Source organism: Triturus cristatus, chromosome 1_1 (genome assembly GCF_964204655.1).
Source record: "Triturus cristatus chromosome 1_1, aTriCri1.1, whole genome shotgun sequence".
NCBI lineage: Eukaryota > Metazoa > Chordata > Amphibia > Caudata > Salamandridae > Triturus > Triturus cristatus.
In genome coordinates, this window is record NC_140579.1 from 859,144,463 (window position 1) to 859,167,934 (window position 23,472).

Sequence of the window (23,472 nt, forward strand, 5' to 3'; positions counted from 1 at the left end):
CTATCCCAGCTGGTGAGGGGTGAAACCCCAAAACCAGTCCTGGGATGGTTGTTTCCAGTCCAGAGAGGTCCTGGCCTGGCAGTTTGGGCACGACTGTTCCCATTGGGCGCAGGGTCAAGACTGATTTGCATATGTCTGGGTTTAAACTGGAATTCCATGGTGAGCAAAACATGATGGATTTAGGGCTAGATCTCTGTACTGGGGTGAATGTATGACATTTTTCTGCATTCTGTCCATCAATTGTTCTTTTGTAATGGTCACCCCTAGTGGGACGTGTATGCCTGGACTTGGGTCCTGTGCTGTCCATGCCACTGGAGTCAAGCTATCCTGACTGATGAGGGTGAAACACCGAAACTGGTCTTAGGATGCTTGTTTCCAGTCCAGGGAGGACCTGCCCTGGCAGTTGGGGCTGGACTGTTCCCATTAGAAGTAGGGTAAATAGTGATTTTCATATGACTGGGTTCAAACTGGAATGGAATGGAATGGAATGTAGTGGGAGGGTTGTAGGGCCTCACATCCTGTCTCCAAAGAGAATGAGTGAGACTGGGATGGGTCCCAAAGTGCCCCAACCTCAGTCTCAGGACCTGGATGGTTCCTTAAGGGACTACCAGGTAGGGAGCCTAGGCTGTACTAGTAGTCCAGAGGGAGATCCCCTAGTGTCTGGTGAACTGGGAGTGTCTGTAAGCAGGCCTCCCATCAGTTCTGGTGTCTGACAGTGCCACTCCTAAGTGGAGGGTGCAGAAGTCCAGATTGAGGGGTGAGAGGGGGAAAGATTCCCCAGTAGAAGAACCAGTGGGTCAGGGGCCAGCCAGAAGGGCTGAGTCACCGATGAATGACCATGGTGACACCACTTCCGTCCTGAGAGATCTTCACGCACTGTCAGAAGGACAGGGGTCAGGAGATCTGCGCCAGGAAGACTGTCACATGACACATGAGTTGTGTGTCACCCTCGGGGGGCACATGTGCTCCCAATGAAGTCCTGGTGCGCCAGGCGAGCGTTCAACGCATGGGTTGGTCCCTGGGTTGGGAAGCCAGGTTCAGGTGTTGTCTGACCTGGAGGAAGGGGCAACTGTAATCAGTGTCCTGACCGATGAAGCTTCTAGGGGTACCACTCCAGTTGGGGGGATGCAGTGCTCTGGATGGGGGTGCAGAGGGAGGGAGTCCTCGCCTCTGACCCCGGTGCAGCCTGAGGGTTTAGACCATAGGTTGGAGGGCCAGGTTCAGGGTGTTCCCCCTGACCTGGAAGCCCAGTTGCAAGATAGAACCACTGAACTGGGGGCCGAATTGTGCAGGACACCTTCTAGAGGCACCCTAACAATTCTGGAAGGGGGTACCGCTCTAGTTGGCAGGGTACAGAGCCCTAGGAAGAGGACCGGGTGTGGGAGAGCCCCCCCAGTCTCTTGTCCAACTGCCGGGTACAGGTCCGGGGTTGGTGGGTCAGTGCCAGGATGTCATACCTGACCTGACAGGAGGGAGAAGGGACAAAGGGTGCCAAGCCCCTGGGGCTACTGCCCCCAGCTTTCTGATGCCACAGAGGTTTGAGAGCCCTGAGAGGCATAAGGCCTGGGTCTCATCACTGACTACTGTCAGTGTCCACTATGGCTTGCTGTCTGTCTGTTGGGACACACCTGTGAGCAAGCTAAGGTTAATTGCTGCAGAGATGGTGTCCATAGGTGAGGAGAAGGGTTCCCCATGGGTTAGCTTGGTGGGCCCTGAGAGTATGGACAGAGGGATTGAAATGGGTTCAGATTGGCGTAGAACTGGAGTATGCCCCTGCAGTTGCGGGCCAGGTCCAGGTTCTATCGCCCAAAGAAGGGAAGCCCATCAAGGTAGTGATTGGCCTACCCTGCGTTGTGGCTGGAAGGGGGATGTGTTGGACTTGGCCCTTTTGGCAGGGTCATCCCTGAACCTTTTACCTTCCTCCTGTATTTTTTCTGACCTGTTGGCTGTTTTATGACTCTGGGCACTTTACCACTGCTGATCAGTGCTAACGTGCTTATGCTCTCCCTATTATAAATTGATGTCTGGATTAGTGATTCCATGATTGGCTAGTTTGGTTTACCTGTCATACCCTAGTACAGTGCACCAGGCTTGTAAACCAAATGCTGCTGGTGGACTTGCAGCACTGGTTGTGCCACCCACAGAAGCAGCCTGTAAAATTGTGTCTCAGGTCTGCCATTGCAGAGCCTGTATGCAGTCTGGTACTACCATGCTGACTGGGCAAGTGCACCCACTTGCCAGACCCTACACATTCCCTTTTCTGCATATTAGTCACCCCTATGGTAGGCCCAAGGGCAGGGTGCATTGTAAGTATAAGGTAGGACATGCCCTGGTGTGTGTGGCATGTCCTAATAGTAAACTGTTCCCCATAGGCCGGAATGGGCAGTTTGATTATTACATCTTATAATCCTAACTGACTCAGGGAATTAGGTAGAAATTCGAGTTTAGTATGCCTGAACTCAGAATGATAAAATGCATCTTTTAGTGAAGTTGGTTTTAACATTCTGTGTTTGAAAATACCACTTATAGAAAGTAGGTATTTTCTTGTCTAACCATCCAAGCCTGCCTCTGCTAGGTTGTGCATTCCTTGTCTGGAGTTTGAGTGACAGGGGCTGGGGGATTCCAGGAGACAGGGTGAGTCAGCACAGGGCTGAATAGAGAGATCTGCATGTAGATGGGTGGGAGGAGTTGCACCTGGGACCTGAATAGGGCTGTGCCTTCCCTCTACAATGCTGGCTCCGCCTCCTTTGGTGCTTCTGATGTCCCTGACCTGCACTGTGAAAGGAAAGAAGGAGTTTTGTCAACAAAGTGGGCCGGGACTGACCAGAACTGGTTTGGACTAGGCAAAGACCTCTCTGCCTTCAGAGAACAAAGAGAAACTGAGTATAAATATTGGGACACAAACCCAAGAACTTTAGATCACTTTGGGAAACAAGAAGAAACCTTTGCTGAGGAGAGGAACTAGAGAGACTGAGGAGAGACTATCCCTAAGCTTGAGAGATTGGCCTGCAGTGGTTGCCTGACTGCCAAAGAGAGGAGAATGGAACTTTGTGTATACTTTATTCAACTTGTGAAGGATCTCCAAGGGCTTGAGAAAAGAGCTTGCCTCCTGCTGAAGTCTCAGGGACAACAGACTTCAACAACCAGCTCCCCAAGAGTTCTTTGGAAGTGCCTGCTGTTTTGCAAGGCTTTCTGAGGGACTGCATGTCGCAAGGAGCTGGAAGAGCGACTCACAAGCAAGAAGCATGTCACCGAACTGCCATTGTCGCTTCACAACGAGAAAGCGCGTCGCATCGCCGGAGAAGAGATCGACGTCGCATCAGATGCTGCCGCATCACCAGGAAGCGTGTCGCAGGACCTGTCGCGGCCCAGAAGAAACGTTGAGTCATCACAGGAGTCAAGCTATCCTGGCTGATGGGGGATGAAACCCTGAAACCTGTCCTAAGATGTTTGGTTCCAGTCCAGGGAGGACGTGGCCTGGCGGTTCGGGCTGGACTGTTCCCATTGGGTGCAGGGTCAATACTGATTTGCAGATGGCTGGGCTCAAACTGGAATGGCATATTGAGCAGAAAAAACGATGGATTTAGGCCAATATCTCTGTACTGAGGTGAATGTATGACATTGTTCTGCATTCTGTCCATCAATTGTTCTTTTTGCTTATGTCACCCGAGTGGGACAGGTATGACCGGTCATGGGTCCTCTGCTCTCTATGCCACTGGAGTCATGCTATCCTGGCTGATGAAGGGTGAAACCCCGAAACCGGTCCTAGGATGGTTGATTCCAGTCCTTGGAGGACCGGGCCGGGCAGTTCGGGCTGGACTGTTCCCATGGGGCAAAGGGTCAAGACTGATTTGCCTATGGCTGGTTCAAACTGGAATGGCATGGTGAGCAAAAAAAACAATGGATGTAGGCTCAGATCTTTGTAATGGGGTAAATGTATGACATTGTTCTGCATTCTGCCCATCAATTTTTCTTTCTGTATTGGTCACCCCGCGTGGGACAGGTAGGCCCAGACGTGGGTCCTGTGCTCTCAAAGCGACAGGAGTGAAGCTATTCTGGCTGATGAGGGGTGAAACCCCCAAACCAGTCCTAGTATGCTTGTTTTTAGTCCACGGAGGACCTGGCCTGGCAGTTCGGGCTGGACTGTTTCCATTACAGTGCAGGGTCAAGACTGATTTGCATATAGCTGGGTTCAAACTGGAATGAAATGGTAAGCAAAAAAACAATGGATTTAGGCCCAGATCTCTGTTTGTGGTGAAGGTATGACAGTTTTCTGCATTCTGTAAATCAATTGTTATTTTTGCATAAGTCATCTAGTGTGGGACAGGTATGCACAGACGTGGGTCCCGGGCTCCCCATGCCCCTGGAGATAAGCAATCCTGGCCGATGAGGGGTGAAACCCCAAAACCAATCCTAGGATGATTGTTTCCAGTCCATGGAGGACCTGGCCTCGAAGTACGGTCTGGACTGTTTCTATTGTGTGCAGGGTCAAGAATGATTTGCATATGCCTGGGTTCAAACTGGAATGGCATAGTGAGCGCAAAAACGATGGATTTAGGCCTGTATCTCTATACTGGGGTGAACGTATGACATTGTTCTGCATTGTGTCCATCAATTGTTCTTTTGCATTGGTCACCCAGAGTGGGAAGGGTATAGCTGGACTTGGGTCTTGTGCTCTCCATGCTACTGGAGTCAAGCTATCCTGGCTGATGAGGGGTGAAACACCGAAACCAGTCCTAGGATGCTTTTTTCCAGTCCAGGTAGGACCTGGCCTGACATTTCGGGCTGGACTGTCGCCATTGGATGCAGGGTCAAGACTTATTTGCAAATGGCTGGGTTCAAACTGGAATGGCATGGTAAACAGAAAAACGATGGATTTAGGCCCAGATCTCTGTACTGGTGTTGAATGTATGTCATTGTTCTGCATTCTGTCCATCAATTGTTCTTTTTTTATTGCTCACCCCAGGTGGGCCAGGTATGTCCAGACGTGGGTCCTTTGCTCTCAATGCCACCGGAGTCAAGCTATCCTGGCTGATCAGGGATGAAACCCTGAAACCGGTCCTAGGATACTTGGTTCCAGTCCAAGAAGGACTTGGCCTGACAGTTCGGGCTGGACTGTCCCCATTGGATGCAAGGTCAAGACTGATTTGTATATGGCTGGGTTCAAACTGGAATGGCATGGTAAGCAAAAAAACGATGGATTTAGGCCCAGATCTCTGTACTGGTGTGAATGTATAACATTTTTCTGCATTCTGTCCATCAATTGTTTTTTTTGCATTGGTCACCCAGAGTGGGAAGGGTATGCCCAGACGTTGGTCCAGTTCTCTCTCTGCCACTGGAGTCAATTTATCGTAGCTGATGAGGGGTGAAACAAGAAACCGGTCCTAGGATGCTTGTTTGCCATCCAGGGAGGACCTGGCCTGACAGTTCGGGCAGGACTGTTCCCATTTGGAACAGGGTCAATACTGATTTGCATATGGCTGGGTTCAAACTAGAATGGCATGGTGAGCAAAAAAACGATGGATTTAGGCCCAGATCTCTGTACTTGGGTGAATGTATGACATTGTTCTGCATTCTGTCCATCAATTGTTACTTTTTGCATTGGTCACCCAAAGTGGGACAGGTATGCCCAGTTGTGGGTACTGTGATTTCCATGCCACTGGAGTAAATCTATCTTGGCTGATGGAGGTTGAAACCCCGAAACCAGTCCTAGGATGCTTGTTTCCAGTCCAGAGACGACCTGGCCTGACAGTTTGGGCACAACTGTTACCATTGGGCGCAGGGTCAAGACGGATTTGCACATGGCTGAGTTCAAACTGGAATTCCATGGTGAGCAAAAAAAGATGGATTTAGGGCTAGATCTCTGTACTGGGGTGAAAGTATGGTGTTGTTCTGCATTCTGTCCATCAATTGTTCTTTTGTAATGGTCACCCCTAGTGGGACATGTATACCTGGACTTGGGCCCTGTGTTCTCCATGCCACTGGAGTCAAGCTATCCTGGCTGATGAGGGTTGAAATTCCGAAACTTTTCCTAGGATGCTTGTTTCCAGTCCAGGGAGGACCTGGCCTGACAGTTTGGGCTGGACTGTTCCCATTAGACATAGGGTCAATAGTGATTTTCATATGGCTGGGTTCAAACTGGAATGGCATGGTAAGCTAAAAAACAATGGAGTTAGGCCCAGATCTCTGTACTGGGGTGAAGTTATGACATTTTTCTGCATTCTGTCCATCAATTGTTTCTTTTTGCATTGGTCACCCCTAGTGGGATGGGTATGGCCAGATGTGGGTCCTGTGCTCTCTATGCCACTGGAGTCAAGCTATTGTGGCTGATGATGGGTGAAACCCAGGAACTGGTCGTAGGATTCTTGTTTCCAGTCCAGGAGAGACCTGGCCTGGCAGTTCGGGCTGGACTGTTCCCATTGGGCGCAGGGTCAAAACTAATTTTCATATGGCTAGGTTCAAATTGAAATGCATGTTTAGCAAAAAAACTTCTGATTTAGACCCAGATATCTGTACTGGGGAGAACGTATGACATTATTCTGCATTGTCTCCATCAATTGGTCATTTTGCATTGGTCACCCCGAGAGGAACTGGTATGCCCAGACTTGGGTTCCGTGCTCTATATGCCACTGGAGTCAAGCTAAACTGGCTGAGGAGGAGTAAAACCCCAAAACTGGTCCTATGATGCTTCTTTCCAGTCCAGGGAGGACCTGGCCTGGCAGTTTGGGCTGGACTGTCCCATTGGGTACAGGGTCAAGACTGATTTGTATATGGTTGAGTTCAAACTGGAATGGCATGGTGAGCAAAAAAGCAATGGATTTCGGCCCAGATCTCTGTACTGGGGTGAATGTATGACATTGTTCTGCATTCTGTCCATCAATTGTTCTTTTTGCATTAGTCACCCAGAGCGGGACGGGTTTGCCCAGACGTGGGTCCCGTGCTCTCCATGCCACTGCAGTCAAGCTATTCTGGCTGAATAGGGGCAAAACCCCGAACCCAGTCCTAGGATGCTTGTTTCCCATCCAGGGAGGACCTGGCCTGGCAGTTAGGGCAGAACTATTCCCATTTGGGCGCAGGGTCAATACTGTTTTGCATATGGCTGGGTTAAAACTAGAATGGCATTGTAGGCAAAAAAAATATGGTTTTAGGCCCAGATCTCTGTACGGGGGTGAATGTATGACATTGTTCTGCATTTTATCTATCAATTGTTCTTTTTGCATTGGTCATCCCGAGTGGAACAGGTATGTCCAGACATGGGTCAAGTGCTCTCCATGCTACTGCAGTCGAGCTATCCTGGCTGATGAGGGATGAAACTCCGAAACCGGTCCTAGGATGCTTGTTTCCCATCCAGGGAGGACCTGGCTTGGCAGTACGGGCAGAACTTTTCCCATTGGGCACAGGTTCAATACTGATTTGCACATGGCTGAGTTTCAAACTGGAATGGCATGGTGAGCAAAAAAATGATGGATTTAGGCCCAGATCTCTGTACTGGGGTGAATGTATGACATTGTTCTGCATTCTGTCCATCAATTGTTACTTTTTGCATCGGCCACCCCGAGTGGGACAGGTATGCCCAGACGTGGGTACTGTGATTTCCATGCCACTGGAGTAAATCTATCCCAGCTGGTGAGGGGTGAAACCCCAAAACCAGTCCTGGGATGGTTGTTTCCAGTCCAGAGAGGTCCTGGCCTGGCAGTTTGGGCACGACTGTTCCCATTGGGCGCAGGGTCAAGACTGATTTGCATATGTCTGGGTTTAAACTGGAATTCCATGGTGAGCAAAACATGATGGATTTAGGGCTAGATCTCTGTACTGGGGTGAATGTATGACATTTTTCTGCATTCTGTCCATCAATTGTTCTTTTGTAATGGTCACCCCTAGTGGGACGTGTATGCCTGGACTTGGGTCCTGTGCTGTCCATGCCACTGGAGTCAAGCTATCCTGACTGATGAGGGGTGAAACACCGAAACTGGTCTTAGGATGCTTGTTTCCAGTCCAGGGAGGACCTGCCCTGGCAGTTGGGGCTGGACTGTTCCCATTAGAAGTAGGGTAAATAGTGATTTTCATATGACTGGGTTCAAACTGGAATGGAATGGAATGGAATGTAGTGGGAGGGTTGTAGGGCCTCACATCCTGTCTCCAAAGAGAATGAGTGAGACTGGGATGGGTCCCAAAGTGCCCCAACCTCAGTCTCAGGACCTGGATGGTTCCTTAAGGGACTACCAGGTAGGGAGCCTAGGCTGTACTAGTAGTCCAGAGGGAGATCCCCTAGTGTCTGGTGAACTGGGAGTGTCTGTAAGCAGGCCTCCCATCAGTTCTGGTGTCTGACAGTGCCACTCCTAAGTGGAGGGTGCAGAAGTCCAGATTGAGGGGTGAGAGGGGGAAAGATTCCCCAGTAGAAGAACCAGTGGGTCAGGGGCCAGCCAGAAGGGCTGAGTCACCGATGAATGACCATGGTGACACCACTTCCGTCCTGAGAGATCTTCACGCACTGTCAGAAGGACAGGGGTCAGGAGATCTGCGCCAGGAAGACTGTCACATGACACATGAGTTGTGTGTCACCCTCGGGGGGGCACATGTGCTCCCAATGAAGTCCTGGTGCGCCAGGCGAGCGTTCAACCGCATGGGTTGGTCCCTGGGTTGGGAAGCCAGGTTCAGGTGTTGTCTGACCTGGAGGAAGGGGCAACTGTAATCAGTGTCCTGACCGATGAAGCTTCTAGGGGTACCACTCCAGTTGGGGGGATGCAGTGCTCTGGATGGGGGTGCAGAGGGAGGGAGTCCTCGCCTCTGACCCCGGTGCAGCCTGAGGGTTTAGACCATAGGTTGGAGGGCCAGGTTCAGGGTGTTCCCCCTGACCTGGAAGCCCAGTTGCAAGATAGAACCACTGAACTGGGGGCCGAATTGTGCAGGACACCTTCTAGAGGCACCCTAACAATTCTGGAAGGGGGTACCGCTCTAGTTGGCAGGGTACAGAGCCCTAGGAAGAGGACCGGGTGTGGGAGAGCCCCCCCAGTCTCTTGTCCAACTGCCGGGTACAGGTCCGGGGTTGGTGGGTCAGTGCCAGGATGTCATACCTGACCTGACAGGAGGGAGAAGGGACAAAGGGTGCCAAGCCCCTGGGGCTACTGCCCCCAGCTTTCTGATGCCACAGAGGTTTGAGAGCCCTGAGAGGCATAAGGCCTGGGTCTCATCACTGACTACTGTCAGTGTCCACTATGGCTTGCTGTCTGTCTGTTGGGACACACCTGTGAGCAAGCTAAGGTTAATTGCTGCAGAGATGGTGTCCATAGGTGAGGAGAAGGGTTCCCCATGGGTTAGCTTGGTGGGCCCTGAGAGTATGGACAGAGGGATTGAAATGGGTTCAGATTGGCGTAGAACTGGAGTATGCCCCTGCAGTTGCGGGCCAGGTCCAGGTTCTATCGCCCAAAGAAGGGAAGCCCATCAAGGTAGTGATTGGCCTACCCTGCGTTGTGGCTGGAAGGGGGATGTGTTGGACTTGGCCCTTTTGGCAGGGTCATCCCTGAACCTTTTACCTTCCTCCTGTATTTTTTCTGACCTGTTGGCTGTTTTATGACTCTGGGCACTTTACCACTGCTGATCAGTGCTAACGTGCTTATGCTCTCCCTATTATAAATTGATGTCTGGATTAGTGATTCCATGATTGGCTAGTTTGGTTTACCTGTCATACCCTAGTACAGTGCACCAGGCTTGTAAACCAAATGCTGCTGGTGGACTTGCAGCACTGGTTGTGCCACCCACAGAAGCAGCCTGTAAAATTGTGTCTCAGGTCTGCCATTGCAGAGCCTGTATGCAGTCTGGTACTACCATGCTGACTGGGCAAGTGCACCCACTTGCCAGACCCTACACATTCCCTTTTCTGCATATTAGTCACCCCTATGGTAGGCCCAAGGGCAGGGTGCATTGTAAGTATAAGGTAGGACATGCCCTGGTGTGTGTGGCATGTCCTAATAGTAAACTGTTCCCCATAGGCCGGAATGGGCAGTTTGATTATTACATCTTATAATCCTAACTGACTCAGGGAATTAGGTAGAAATTCGAGTTTAGTATGCCTGAACTCAGAATGATAAAATGCATCTTTTAGTGAAGTTGGTTTTAACATTCTGTGTTTGAAAATACCACTTATAGAAAGTAGGTATTTTCTTGTCTAACCATCCAAGCCTGCCTCTGCTAGGTTGTGCATTCCTTGTCTGGAGTTTGAGTGACAGGGGCTGGGGGATTCCAGGAGACAGGGTGAGTCAGCACAGGGCTGAATAGAGAGATCTGCATGTAGATGGGTGGGAGGAGTTGCACCTGGGACCTGAATAGGGCTGTGCCTTCCCTCTACAATGCTGGCTCCGCCTCCTTTGGTGCTTCTGATGTCCCTGACCTGCACTGTGAAAGGAAAGAAGGAGTTTTGTCAACAAAGTGGGCCGGGACTGACCAGAACTGGTTTGGACTAGGCAAAGACCTCTCTGCCTTCAGAGAACAAAGAGAAACTGAGTATAAATATTGGGACACAAACCCAAGAACTTTAGATCACTTTGGGAAACAAGAAGAAACCTTTGCTGAGGAGAGGAACTAGAGAGACTGAGGAGAGACTATCCCTAAGCTTGAGAGATTGGCCTGCAGTGGTTGCCTGACTGCCAAAGAGAGGAGAATGGAACTTTGTGTATACTTTATTCAACTTGTGAAGGATCTCCAAGGGCTTGAGAAAAGAGCTTGCCTCCTGCTGAAGTCTCAGGGACAACAGACTTCAACAACCAGCTCCCCAAGAGTTCTTTGGAAGTGCCTGCTGTTTTGCAAGGCTTTCTGAGGGACTGCATGTCGCAAGGAGCTGGAAGAGCGACTCACAAGCAAGAAGCATGTCACCGAACTGCCATTGTCGCTTCACAACGAGAAAGCGCGTCGCATCGCCGGAGAAGAGATCGACGTCGCATCAGATGCTGCCGCATCACCAGGAAGCGTGTCGCAGGACCTGTCGCGGCCCAGAAGAAACGTTGAGTCATCACAGGAGTCAAGCTATCCTGGCTGATGGGGGATGAAACCCTGAAACCTGTCCTAAGATGTTTGGTTCCAGTCCAGGGAGGACGTGGCCTGGCGGTTCGGGCTGGACTGTTCCCATTGGGTGCAGGGTCAATACTGATTTGCAGATGGCTGGGCTCAAACTGGAATGGCATATTGAGCAGAAAAAACGATGGATTTAGGCCAATATCTCTGTACTGAGGTGAATGTATGACATTGTTCTGCATTCTGTCCATCAATTGTTCTTTTTGCTTATGTCACCCGAGTGGGACAGGTATGACCGGTCATGGGTCCTCTGCTCTCTATGCCACTGGAGTCATGCTATCCTGGCTGATGAAGGGTGAAACCCCGAAACCGGTCCTAGGATGGTTGATTCCAGTCCTTGGAGGACCGGGCCGGGCAGTTCGGGCTGGACTGTTCCCATGGGGCAAAGGGTCAAGACTGATTTGCCTATGGCTGGTTCAAACTGGAATGGCATGGTGAGCAAAAAAAACAATGGATGTAGGCTCAGATCTTTGTAATGGGGTAAATGTATGACATTGTTCTGCATTCTGCCCATCAATTTTTCTTTCTGTATTGGTCACCCCGCGTGGGACAGGTAGGCCCAGACGTGGGTCCTGTGCTCTCAAAGCGACAGGAGTGAAGCTATTCTGGCTGATGAGGGGTGAAACCCCCAAACCAGTCCTAGTATGCTTGTTTTTAGTCCACGGAGGACCTGGCCTGGCAGTTCGGGCTGGACTGTTTCCATTACAGTGCAGGGTCAAGACTGATTTGCATATAGCTGGGTTCAAACTGGAATGAAATGGTAAGCAAAAAAACAATGGATTTAGGCCCAGATCTCTGTTTGTGGTGAAGGTATGACAGTTTTCTGCATTCTGTAAATCAATTGTTATTTTTGCATAAGTCATCTAGTGTGGGACAGGTATGCACAGACGTGGGTCCCGGGCTCCCCATGCCCCTGGAGATAAGCAATCCTGGCCGATGAGGGGTGAAACCCCAAAACCAATCCTAGGATGATTGTTTCCAGTCCATGGAGGACCTGGCCTCGAAGTACGGTCTGGACTGTTTCTATTGTGTGCAGGGTCAAGAATGATTTGCATATGCCTGGGTTCAAACTGGAATGGCATAGTGAGCGCAAAAACGATGGATTTAGGCCTGTATCTCTATACTGGGGTGAACGTATGACATTGTTCTGCATTGTGTCCATCAATTGTTCTTTTGCATTGGTCACCCAGAGTGGGAAGGGTATAGCTGGACTTGGGTCTTGTGCTCTCCATGCTACTGGAGTCAAGCTATCCTGGCTGATGAGGGGTGAAACACCGAAACCAGTCCTAGGATGCTTTTTTCCAGTCCAGGTAGGACCTGGCCTGACATTTCGGGCTGGACTGTCGCCATTGGATGCAGGGTCAAGACTTATTTGCAAATGGCTGGGTTCAAACTGGAATGGCATGGTAAACAGAAAAACGATGGATTTAGGCCCAGATCTCTGTACTGGTGTTGAATGTATGTCATTGTTCTGCATTCTGTCCATCAATTGTTCTTTTTTTATTGCTCACCCCAGGTGGGCCAGGTATGTCCAGACGTGGGTCCTTTGCTCTCAATGCCACCGGAGTCAAGCTATCCTGGCTGATCAGGGATGAAACCCTGAAACCGGTCCTAGGATACTTGGTTCCAGTCCAAGAAGGACTTGGCCTGACAGTTCGGGCTGGACTGTCCCCATTGGATGCAAGGTCAAGACTGATTTGTATATGGCTGGGTTCAAACTGGAATGGCATGGTAAGCAAAAAAACGATGGATTTAGGCCCAGATCTCTGTACTGGTGTGAATGTATAACATTTTTCTGCATTCTGTCCATCAATTGTTTTTTTTGCATTGGTCACCCAGAGTGGGAAGGGTATGCCCAGACGTTGGTCCAGTTCTCTCTCTGCCACTGGAGTCAATTTATCGTAGCTGATGAGGGGTGAAACAAGAAACCGGTCCTAGGATGCTTGTTTGCCATCCAGGGAGGACCTGGCCTGACAGTTCGGGCAGGACTGTTCCCATTTGGAACAGGGTCAATACTGATTTGCATATGGCTGGGTTCAAACTAGAATGGCATGGTGAGCAAAAAAACGATGGATTTAGGCCCAGATCTCTGTACTTGGGTGAATGTATGACATTGTTCTGCATTCTGTCCATCAATTGTTACTTTTTGCATTGGTCACCCCAAGTGGGACAGGTATGCCCAGTTGTGGGTACTGTGATTTCCATGCCACTGGAGTAAATCTATCTTGGCTGATGGAGGTTGAAACCCCGAAACCAGTCCTAGGATGCTTGTTTCCAGTCCAGAGACGACCTGGCCTGACAGTTTGGGCACAACTGTTACCATTGGGCGCAGGGTCAAGACGGATTTGCACATGGCTGAGTTCAAACTGGAATTCCATGGTGAGCAAAAAAAGATGGATTTAGGGCTAGATCTCTGTACTGGGGTGAAAGTATGGTGTTGTTCTGCATTCTGTCCATCAATTGTTCTTTTGTAATGGTCACCCCTAGTGGGACATGTATACCTGGACTTGGGCCCTGTGTTCTCCATGCCACTGGAGTCAAGCTATCCTGGCTGATGAGGGTTGAAATTCCGAAACTTTTCCTAGGATGCTTGTTTCCAGTCCAGGGAGGACCTGGCCTGACAGTTTGGGCTGGACTGTTCCCATTAGACATAGGGTCAATAGTGATTTTCATATGGCTGGGTTCAAACTGGAATGGCATGGTAAGCTAAAAAACAATGGAGTTAGGCCCAGATCTCTGTACTGGGGTGAAGTTATGACATTTTTCTGCATTCTGTCCATCAATTGTTTCTTTTTGCATTGGTCACCCCTAGTGGGATGGGTATGGCCAGATGTGGGTCCTGTGCTCTCTATGCCACTGGAGTCAAGCTATTGTGGCTGATGATGGGTGAAACCCAGGAACTGGTCGTAGGATTCTTGTTTCCAGTCCAGGAGAGACCTGGCCTGGCAGTTCGGGCTGGACTGTTCCCATTGGGCGCAGGGTCAAAACTAATTTTCATATGGCTAGGTTCAAATTGAAATGCATGTTTAGCAAAAAAACTTCTGATTTAGACCCAGATATCTGTACTGGGGAGAACGTATGACATTATTCTGCATTGTCTCCATCAATTGGTCATTTTGCATTGGTCACCCCGAGAGGAACTGGTATGCCCAGACTTGGGTTCCGTGCTCTATATGCCACTGGAGTCAAGCTAAACTGGCTGAGGAGGAGTAACACCCCAAAACTGGTCCTATGATGCTTCTTTCCAGTCCAGGGAGGACCTGGCCTGGCAGTTCGGGCTGGACTGTCCCATTGGGTACAGGGTCAAGACTGATTTGTATATGGTTGAGTTCAAACTGGAATGGCATGGTGAGCAAAAAAGCAATGGATTTCGGCCCAGATCTCTGTACTGGGGTGAATGTATGACATTGTTCTGCATTCTGTCCATCAATTGTTCTTTTTGCATTAGTCACCCAGAGCGGGACGGGTTTGCCCAGACGTGGGTCCCGTGCTCTCCATGCCACTGCAGTCAAGCTATTCTGGCTGAATAGGGGCAAAACCCCGAACCCAGTCCTAGGATGCTTGTTTCCCATCCAGGGAGGACCTGGCCTGGCAGTTAGGGCAGAACTATTCCCATTTGGGCGCAGGGTCAATACTGTTTTGCATATGGCTGGGTTAAAACTAGAATGGCATTGTAGGCAAAAAAAATATGGTTTTAGGCCCAGATCTCTGTACGGGGGTGAATGTATGACATTGTTCTGCATTTTATCTATCAATTGTTCTTTTTGCATTGGTCATCCCGAGTGGAACAGGTATGTCCAGACATGGGTCAAGTGCTCTCCATGCTACTGCAGTCGAGCTATCCTGGCTGATGAGGGATGAAACTCCGAAACCGGTCCTAGGATGCTTGTTTCCCATCCAGGGAGGACCTGGCTTGGCAGTACGGGCAGAACTTTTCCCATTGGGCACAGGTTCAATACTGATTTGCACATGGCTGAGTTTCAAACTGGAATGGCATGGTGAGCAAAAAAATGATGGATTTAGGCCCAGATCTCTGTACTGGGGTGAATGTATGACATTGTTCTGCATTCTGTCCATCAATTGTTACTTTTTGCATCGGCCACCCCGAGTGGGACAGGTATGCCCAGACGTGGGTACTGTGATTTCCATGCCACTGGAGTAAATCTATCCCAGCTGGTGAGGGGTGAAACCCCAAAACCAGTCCTGGGATGCTTGTTTCCAGTCCAGAGAGGACCTGGCCTGGCAGTTTGGGCACGACTGTTCCCATTGGGCGCAGGGTCAAGACTGATTTGCATATGTCTGGGTTTAAACTGGAATTCCATGGTGAGCAAAACATGATGGATTTAGGGCTAGATCTCTGTACTGGGGTGAATGTATGACATTTTTCTGCATTCTGTCCATCAATTGTTCTTTTGTAATGGTCACCCCTAGTGGGACGTGTATGCCTGGACTTGGGTCCTGTGCTGTCCATGCCACTGGAGTCAAGCTATCCTGACTGATGAGGGGTGAAACACCGAAACTGGTCTTAGGATGCTTGTTTCCAGTCCTGGGAGGACCTGCCCTGGCAGTTGGGGCTGGACTGTTCCCATTAGAAGTAGGGTAAATAGTGATTTTCATATGACTGGGTTCAAACTGGAATGGAATGGAATGGAATGTAGTGGGAGGGTTGTAGGGCCTCACATCCTGTCTCCAAAGAGAATGAGTGAGACTGGGATGGGTCCCAAAGTGCCCCAACCTCAGTCTCAGGACCTGGATGGTTCCTTAAGGGACTACCAGGTAGGGAGCCTAGGCTGTACTAGTAGTCCAGAGGGAGATCCCCTAGTGTCTGGTGAACTGGGAGTGTCTGTAAGCAGGCCTCCCATCAGTTCTGGTGTCTGACAGTGCCACTCCTAAGTGGAGGGTGCAGAAGTCCAGATTGAGGGGTGAGAGGGGGAAAGATTCCCCAGTAGAAGAACCAGTGGGTCAGGGGCCAGCCAGAAGGGCTGAGTCACCGATGAATGACCATGGTGACACCACTTCCGTCCTGAGAGATCTTCACGCACTGTCAGAAGGACAGGGGTCAGGAGATCTGCGCCAGGAAGACTGTCACATGACACATGAGTTGTGTGTCACCCTCGGGGGGGCACATGTGCTCCCAATGAAGTCCTGGTGCGCCAGGCGAGCGTTCAACCGCATGGGTTGGTCCCTGGGTTGGGAAGCCAGGTTCAGGTGTTGTCTGACCTGGAGGAAGGGGCAACTGTAATCAGTGTCCTGACCGATGAAGCTTCTAGGGGTACCACTCCAGTTGGGGGGATGCAGTGCTCTGGATGGGGGTGCAGAGGGAGGGAGTCCTCGCCTCTGACCCCGGTGCAGCCTGAGGGTTTAGACCATAGATTGGAGGGCCAGGTTTAGGGTGTTCCCCCTGACCTGGAAGCCCAGTTGCAAGATAGAACCACTGAACTGGGGGCCAAATTGTGCAGGACACCTTCTAGAGGCACCCTAACAATTCTGGAAGGGGGTACCACTCTAGTTGGCAGGGTACAGAGCCCTAGGAAGAGGACCGGGTGTGGGAGAGCCCCCCCAGTCTCTTGTCCAACTGCCGGGTACAGGTCCGGGGTTGGTGGGTCAGTGCCAGGATGTCATACCTGACCTGACAGGAGGGAGAAGGGACAAAGGGTGCCAAGCCCCTGGGGCTACTGCCCCCAGCTTTCTGATGCCACAGAGGTTTGAGAGCCCTGAGAGGCATAAGGCCTGGGTCTCATCACTGACTACTGTCAGTGTCCACTATGGCTTGCTGTCTGTCTGTTGGGACACACCTGTGAGCAAGCTAAGGTTAGGTGCAGCAGAGATGGTGTCCATAGGTGAGGAGAAGGGTTCCCCATGGGTTAGCTTGGTGGGCCCTGAGAGTATGGACAGAGGGATTGAAATGGGTTCAGATTGGCGTAGAACTGGAGTATGCCCCTGCAGTTGCGGGCCAGGTCCAGGTTCTATCGCCCAAAGAAGGGAAGCCCATCAAGGTAGTGATTGGCCTACCCTGCGTTGTGGCTGGAAGGGGGATGTGTTGGACTTGGCCCTTTTGGCAGGGTCATCCCTGAACCTTTTACCTTCCTCCTGTATTTTTTCTGACCTGTTGGCTGTTTTATGACTCTGGGCACTTTACCACTGCTGATCAGTGCTAACGTGCTTATGCTCTCCCTATTATAAATTGATGTCTGGATTAGTGATTCCATGATTGGCTAGTTTGGTTTACCTGTCATACCCTAGTACAGTGCACCAGGCTTGTAAACCAAATGCTGCTGGTGGACTTGCAGCACTGGTTGTGCCACCCACAGAAGCAGCCTGTAAAATTGTGTCTCAGGTCTGCCATTGCAGAGCCTGTATGCAGTCTGGTACTACCATGCTGACTGGGCAAGTGCACCCACTTGCCAGTCCCTACACCTTCCCTTTTCTGCATATTAGTCACCCCTATGGTAGGCCCAAGGGCAGGGTGCATTGTAAGTATAAGGTAGGACATGCCCTGGTGTGTGTGGCATGTCCTAATAGTAAACTGTTCCCCATAGGCCGGAATGGGCAGTTTGATTATTACATCTTATAATCCTAACTGACTCAGGGAATTAGGTAGAAATTCGAGTTTAGTATGCCTGAACTCAGAATGATAAAATGCATCTTTTAGTGAAGTTGGTTTTAACATTCTGTGTTTGAAAATACCACTTTTAGAAAGTAGGTATTTTCTTGTCTAACCATCCAAGCCTGCCTCTGCTAGGTTGTGCATTCCTTGTCTGGAGTTTGAGTGACAGGGGCTGGGGGATTCCAGGAGACAGGGTGAGTCAGCACAGGGCTGAATAGAGAGATCTGCATGTAGATGGGTGGGAGGAGTTGCACCTGGGACCTGAATAGGGCTGTGCCTTCCCTCTACAATGCTGGCTCCGCCTCCTTTGGTGCGTCTGATGTCCCTGACCTGCACTGTGAAAGGAAAGAAGGAGTTTTGTCAACAAAGTGGGCCGGGACTGACCAGAACTGGTTTGGACTAGGCAAAGACCTCTCTGCCTTCAGAGAACAAAGAGAAACTGAGTATAAATATTGGGACACAAACCCAAGAACTTTAGATCACTTTGGGAAACAAGAAGAAACCTTTGCTGAGGAGAGGAACTAGAGAGACTGAGGAGAGACTATCCCTAAGCTTGAGAGATTGGCCTGCAGTGGTTGCCTGACTGCCAAAGAGAGGAGAATGGAACTTTGTGTATACTTTATTCAACTTGTGAAGGATCTCCAAGGGCTTGAGAAAAGAGCTTGCCTCCTGCTGAAGTCTCAGGGACAACAGACTTCAACAACCAGCTCCCCAAGAGTTCTTTGGAAGTGCCTGCTGTTTTGCAAGGCTTTCTGAGGGACTGCATGTCGCAAGGAGCTGGAAGAGCGACTCACAAGCAAGAAGCATGTCACCGAACTGCCATTGTCGCTTCACAACGAGAAAGCGCGTCGCATCGCCGGAGAAGAGATCGACGTCGCATCAGATGCTGCCGCATCACCAGGAAGCGTGTCGCAGGACCTGTCGCGGCCCAGAAGAAACGTTGAGTCATCACAGGGTCCCCGAAGTGCCTCACATCGCCGGAGAAGACGATCGACGTCGCATCAGATGCCGCCGCATCACTGGGAAGCGTGTCGCAGGGCCTGTCGCGGCTCGCATCGTTGTCGAAGCACCTCGCATTGCCAGAGAAGAGGAACAATGTCACATCAGACGTCGCCGCATCACCGAGAAGCGTGTCGCAGGGCCTGTCACGGTCCGCATCGTGTCGCTTCAAGAAAAAGACGCCATTTTTGTTTCATTGCACCGGATCTGCATCGCATTGATGCAGCGCGGAAACCTGGGTATCGGGACTCAAGACGAAACCCCTTACCTAATATCCTCCTTCTGTCACAGACCAAATATCACATTAACACATTCACTCCTACAATCATTGGTGGGGCCCTTAACACCAACATTCACACTTCACTTCTCGTTGGTCTGCAATTATAGGAGAGATGAATGTTCCAAGCGCTGACATGAAAGGAATACTTTATAATCCTATAGGAAGAAAATTATTTACATATCTGTACATTAAACCTTATCTCTACCCATCATAAACTTAAACATTAAGATACTCCTCCCACGTGATCAATGGATCATTTAGTTGAGTTGATATGGTGTTTTAGTCCAGCTAAATACACTCAAGATCCTGATCTATCCTCTATTAATAAACGACCAAAACACATTTGCTTGTTGATCAATATTTTGTTTATCTAATTATTGCAAGAATTTTGTTTTATCTAGTGAATATATTAATCATTACGCAAATCACAGAACACCATAGTTACCTATTCTGGCTATCGGTCATCCTCTAAGTCATCAAATTTTAGTCATCAATCAGTCAGAATTCGAAAAGTCTTCATGCAGCACACTACAGTCCCATGAATGATCAAGGACCAGAGCCGTGCTAGCATCTGTCAGTGCCCATAGATGTAGGAAGTCCTCAGTTCATCAAAGAAATGGGCAGCAATTCAGTCTATCAAAGATTCAGGAACACAGCGTCACCGTCGTCTCCGTCAGCAAAGAAATTAAAGGGAAAGAAGAGCAAGAAGCGCAACCCTTTCTATTCTATTGTCATTTTATAATGAAAGTCAAGTCTAAATGATACATTTTACAAAATATGGACTTCATCCATTGGTTAGTTAGGATCGTTCGATGCCGAAGTAAGCAAATTTGGTATAATTCACGTGGTGATGTCATGGGTTCTCCTAAAGTCAGTTCATACTGGTTTGCTTGTGGAAGTCCATTGTTTTTCCCATAGTGACCTTGTTCGGGTACACCACGTTTAGAGTTCATGTTGAGGTCTAGAAGCCTTTCGCTCCATGTCTCGTGGGACAGTGGCCACTTCGTCGTGTCAAGTCGGCGGCCATATTTGTTTTTAGGCCCAACGATAACTTAAGCAAAACAAACACAAAACAATAATTAATACATAGAAATAATGAATAAAGTGTTAAACCCTCACTAATTCCCTTATGTGCTTGTAATTATCTAGCGTATATTCACCAATTGATGTCATCTGGTGCAACATTACGAAAACATCATGAAAGCAACATATACCACGCAGTATCCTATTTTCTAGAGTTAGTATGCGTACATGGGTTAATAAATAAAATTATTCAGCCATGCAAATGCTAATCCCTCGTGTATTTTGATTATTAGTAATGTCGATTAGTCTTCATGCAAACACATTATTATTATAATTAATAGATTATTCTAATTAGTATAGGCATGCAAATTAAGAGGGGGGTATACAAAATTTTGTACTACCTGCTCCATCAATCCCCCCTTTGGTGATTTTATCACCACATCATAAACATTTTGTATACTTTTTCATAGAGTCAAAGTGAATTCTTGCTTCCATTATTACATCTCAGTCTCCCCAATTTCTTCAATTTTGTCTGTCTTTTACATATCTTCTTTTATCTCTTCTAATTCTTTTTCTTCAAATTCCCTCTTCTGTCTCCTATTCTGTCTCCTTAAATTTTCTCTTTTTAACTTTTTCTGAATTTTCTTCCTTTTATAACAAAGACATCCTAGTCTTAATATTAATACTAAGAAAATCACACATGTTAATGGAAATAAGATTTTACCTATAAAGGTACAACCTACATTTACTAAAAAATCTTTAATGGAAGATATTTTCTTAACAATCTTTTCCCAAACACCTTCAACCTCCAGTGGTGCAATTTCGTCATGCAAATCAGTTATATTTTTAATATACATTTTCAAATCTTTACTTTCATCTGGTATGTAAGTACAACAATGTTGGACTTTCAACATTCCACAGACTCCACCCTCTTTTGCCAATAATATATCAAGGACAAGTCGATTTTGCATTACCATGGCACGCATGGCAACCATTTCAGTATTTATCAATAAAAATCCTCCAGCGGTGCTTGTTGACAAGCGATCCACTACTGTTGACAATTTTCTAATTTTATTTGCATTCAGAGATATTCCCACTGCTGGTATCAATGCTCCAAAGATGTCACCTACATTTTCTGACCAAGATTCTCTCTTTCTACGTACTAAATAACTATCTAAATTATGTACACCATCTTCTCCTCTTTCCATATGAAAGATCTTTGGGAAAACCAGGCCTACATAACATGTGCCATACCAATGGTCTGGCAAACGATAATACGCCCTGTTCCCACATATAAAATATAATCCTTGAAAAACTGGATCATTTCCTCCTTTAAATCCCATCCACCCATGATTCGGTATGTATCATGGCACTCGCTGTTACCTACAAAGTAATTATCATATACAGTCTTATTCCTTCTAATACACAAATTTCCTTTCTGAGGCCAATCTAAAGCCATAGTTGGACTAGCTTCTCCCTTCAAGTGTTTTTCCATATCTTCATCCCAAACTGTCTTTTCTACCTTTCCTTCAGAGGCCTTCCTTTGCATTTTCAGTCTCCTTTCTTCAACCATATCTAAAAAAGTATTTTCTTCTTTCTTTAAACTGCAAGTCAAAATATTTTTATATATATATTCTAATGTTAATTCTTTAGTCTCTAAGAAAAATTCACCTAATACCTTTGCAGGTTTTACCCTATTTAGTTTGTTAATTGACAGTACTTGTGAAAATATGTTATCTACATCTGAAAAATAATACTCTAGCTTTCCTGTTTGATAAAATAAACTAGCTATTACACTACATGTTATTCCATAACTTACAGGAAGGTGGTGATAAGTCACTCCCTCCGAAACAGATGCAGGTAACTGTATACAAACGTAGCAGTCCCTCACGTCCATTCTTTACATATTCATACAGTAATTTTGAAAATACATTGTTAGAAAAATCAGTTATAGACCTGTCTTTATGCAAATAATAATTATCTATTCTGGTCTGATCTACCCTTTGAATCTGCTTTATATTAGTCTTATTTTCACTATGTCCTTCTATTGTGTCTAAGTTAACCTTAAATGTAATCATCAAGGCTATTATACTCCATAGAAACATTAGTAATCCTGTACAACAACCAACACATTTTACACCATTGCTTCAAAAATATACATCTACCTTTTCTACCATCTGTGTTTGCCATTTCGTGAAATGAACAGTGACTTTTGACTTAGCCTCTTCTACTTCACAACTAGTTTATCTAACCCAAGTCTCTAAGCACCTACTTGGTTCTGCCAGTTTGTGAGAAGTTGGCCTGGTATATGATGCTCACTAGTTAAAGTGATCACCTTGTACCATGCCAAGCAACCCTTATGGTGTGGTTGTAAGTCAACCTTTTCGGACTAGCTGCCCTAGTGGTAGCGTAGGCTAAGCAGTCTTTGAGGCTAAACTCGTGAAGCGTGTTAAGCCAGCTGTTTTACCAAATGCAACCCCCTTTTATACCAATGAAAGGACACCACACAGATATATATTCAAAATATATATGTATTTATTTCTCAAAGTAACCCCTAGTCTCTTTATGAGCACAGGAGCACAAATCGTCAAACAAGATTATCACAGAATACACAGAAGTTGCACTTTATATGGATAGGCCCTGGTGGCCACTCGAACCATATACTAAAATAGTGGTATAAGTACCACGAACAGAAAAGGGAAAAGGCCTAGGGCCTCTAGAATCGCTGGGCCTACAAGGAGCTAACGTCAGTTAGTGACCAGGAGGTCCACGGGTGGCGTGTGCAGAGCAAATAGTCACACGCGTGCTCCCATAGGTTTCAATGGGTGCGTAAAAAGTACAAAGTTACTGCAAAAGGAATCTTCCGGATGACCTAGGAACTTAAGATTTGGAACACAGGCACTAGAGATGTAATACTACACTTGGGCACAGGTGTGCCAGCTTTACCTCACCCACAGGAAGCGGGTGCATAGGCCTCGAAGTGCGTCGGGTTTCTTCTATCTGTTCCGTTGAGCCTGGGACAAAGATGCTGCAGGCGGTCGGTCGGGAAGAGATGCAGTGGATCCAAGAGTGGATCGGAGATGTTGAAGACCTGTAAGCAGAGGGGACAGTGTTCACAGTCACTAGCCAGTGACCAGCGTGGCACCAGGTGGGTACCAGGCGATGTCGGGTGCAAACAGGAAGGAAGGTGTAGCTTGACTCTGCAGCCACGTGGTCCCTGAAGGTCGACGACGTCCAGGAGTCGGCTCACGAGCTGTCCCACGCAGGCTCTCGCTGTCGGCAGTGTCGGCGACTGGATTGAAGCAAACAAACCTTGGCAAAAGCAATTGTAGGAGGATTCGGAAATCAGCTGTTGGTTCTGACCAGCAAGGTCAGAGGAATTGCTCCTTTGGAGGGGAGCAAGGGCCAGTCTGGAGCAACCAGACCAGTGGTGTTTGTCGTAGATTTCGTCGCCAAGATGGCCACTAGCCAGCGGGCCAGCAACCGGTTAGGCGCG